The sequence below is a fragment of the Eriocheir sinensis genome, chromosome 58, assembly GCF_024679095.1.
Source record: "Eriocheir sinensis breed Jianghai 21 chromosome 58, ASM2467909v1, whole genome shotgun sequence".
Taxonomy (NCBI): Eukaryota; Metazoa; Arthropoda; class Malacostraca; order Decapoda; family Varunidae; genus Eriocheir; species Eriocheir sinensis.
In genome coordinates, this window is record NC_066566.1 from 9430756 (window position 1) to 9433829 (window position 3074).

A 3074-nucleotide genomic window follows, 5' to 3' on the forward strand; every position below is an offset into this window, starting at 1 on the left:
TCTTTCTTCAATCTAGGTGACCACACTAATGCTGCATATTCCAGTCTTGGACGTATCATCGATGTTATTAGTTTCTTCACCATTTCTTCGTCTAGATATGTAAATGCTGCTTTTATGTTTCTAAGAAGATTGTATTTTTCCCCAGTTATCCAATTTATATGCTTTCCAAAGGATAACTTGTCTGTTATGATCACTCCCAGATTTTGTTCTGTTTTTTCATGATTCTTTCATTACTCAGAGAGTAGTTCCCTGATATTCATCTACTGCTCTTACCAAACTCCATCACACTACACTTCTTTGTATTGAATGTCATTTCCCATTTGCGTGACCATTCACTTATTCTGTTGAGATCCTGGCTTAGGGCTACACAGTCTTCTTCATTAGCCACCCTTCTCAATATTTTAGCATCATCAGCAAACATATTCATATAGCTTGTCACCCCTTCTGTCATGTCATTTATATATATTGCAAACATAACTGGAGCCAACATTGATCCTTGGGGGACTCCACTATAGTGCGCGCCAGCTATTTTGGCCCGTGAAGGAGGAGCTTCACGGGAAAGCCTAGGTCATTAAGCTTCTAAAAGCTTACATATTCTATGCCCGCCCCTCCAACAGGGTCTAGCTCCCACCCATCTCTCTCTCTCTCTCTCTCTGTCCCTAATTTTAACAGATTTGGAAACGCTTTCTCGGGTCCTCCGTAGTCCTTCTCTTTCTGGAAATACTAACAATGTCCTTTGCCTGACTACGTAAGTGAGACGAGTGATGGTTTGGATGAGCTGCCATGCTTCCTCTGTGGTGGATGGAAGTGGAATGGGGAACAGGGAGTGGCCAGAGGAGGAGTCAGTGAGGTCGTGACCCGACAACACTGTTGAACACTGTTGTCACGTTTTCTCCACCGTTTTATAATAACCTAAATATATAAGTAACAGTACACTGTGTAGCTCATTGCAGTTTGAATTAAAATAATATTAGTGTGTGTTTATATCTTTTGAAAAGTTTTTTTTTTTAAATGACGCACATTAATTAAAGCCAAATACGTTCACTTGACATATGAGCATTTTTCACGGCCCTCCCTCTCACGGGCCAAATTAGCTGGCGCGCACTATAGTCACTTCCGTCCAGCTGATTTATTGTTCCTGATTTACTGTTCTCATTTCTCTCTTCGTTAAAAAGTCTATTATCCAATCCAACATTGAACCTCCCAGACCTCCAACATGATTGAGTTTAAATATCATTCTCTTGTGGGGCACTTTATCAAACGCTTTCTCTAAGTCCAGATACACGCAACCCGCCGAACCGTCCCTCTCCTGTATTATATCAATTATGTGCGTGCATGCGTGCGTGCGTGTGTGTGTGTGTGTGTCCGTGTGTGTGTGTAAGTACTGATATTACTTATTCCTCATATAACCTTAGTGTTTAATTTTAATACCATAACAATTGAGTCTGCAAATTCCTATATACAATTCCACTTATTCCACTGTAACTATCCATACTCATTAGTGAATGAGATACTAAGCATTAGCACTGGATTAGTACATATGGATGGGAAGGTGCCTTGGCTGCACCTGGCTGAAGGCTGCATGACTCAACTGTGCAGTCTTGGGATATGGTCTATCATAATTCTTTATCAGTGTTCTAATTCTGGCAAGATATTTGGTACAGTCTATAGATAAAAATACTCTGGACAAAATTATTGACAAACACTTAAGGGAAGGTTATCTATAAATAAATAAATTATTGAAATGTTAAATAAATAAGTCAATATAACTCCTTGAAAAGTTGCACATTTTCAGCACTGAAAGTGCTTGCACCTTTAAATTAATCACATAAAATTATTGGGTGATCGTGACATCCACATGACATAGGTACCAAGGTATAATAACACTGAAAGATCTCTTTTATGACTAGTTGTGTATGTCCTGTCTTAATTCAACATTGCTGATATAGGACTTGAGAGGCATTCCCAGCAACATTTCCAATATTCTGGACATGCTGTACAGTGTGTATCAAAAGCTGCCAGTTCAGAAAGAAATATGAATTTTCAGCACATTACATATCCTCAGTTGCAGGTCATTTGTGTAGGTCAGTTTAAATTGATATTTAATGAAATTATATCACCCCCTTATGACGACACTGGCGCCATCAAGTTTAGTCAATCACACTGCCATTCAGTGTGCAGTGATGCACAATGCAGAATCTGCACATCATCAAGGAGACTGGAGTGGGTTATAAAATAGTTGAACAATGGTTAAAGCAGTGTCAATGGTCTGTAACAGCACCAACTCACTGACATCAATCTGAATATCTAAGGTAGAACTAAGTTGAAGGCTTAAGGCTATGCATTGCATTGGCACTCACTCAAGTGAGTGACCTTAGTCCTTCAGCCTGTGGTGGATAAAATCCAGCTACATTGGGAAACAGGGCTGGTATGACATGACATCTGGGTTACCAGTTTATCTTCCCTGGGTTTCCTCCAGGTGCCCATTCAAAAATCAACTCGAACAGAAAGGACAAAGAGTTGGTTAAGCCAGGGACTAACTGGATCAAACCCAGGTCAGCAGATCCAAAGCTAGGCATGCTAACCACAAAGGCATACTCAAGGATATGAAAATTTTTATGTTAAAATGACAGGTATCTCACCGACAAAAACAGCTGGACAACTAAAAAAAAAAAAGATTGCCAGGTTACAGAAAAATGTGTCATTACAGAGCATTCAGAGGTATTTGCTCCACAACCTTGAACTGCCATAACAAAGTGGCAAGCAAACCTCTTCTTGTTGCTGTGCACAAATTTGGAAAAACAAAAATCAATATTGCTGTTAAAGCTTTTAGACAACATCACCAGGGCTGTGGTCTAGTGAAAGCTTTTTCAAGTGACAGGAAATTAGCCAAGTCAGGTGAGACGTGTCAAAAATGCTGACCAATACAACCCAAACTACACAAGAAAATGTCATCATCAATGGTGTGGGGCTGTTTTTTTTTTTCTTGTTTTTTTTTCTTTATCAAGTTGGTCATTGAGCAAAGGAAACATTATAAAACACTAGGGCATACCCAGGTAAGTGAAAAAGAATGA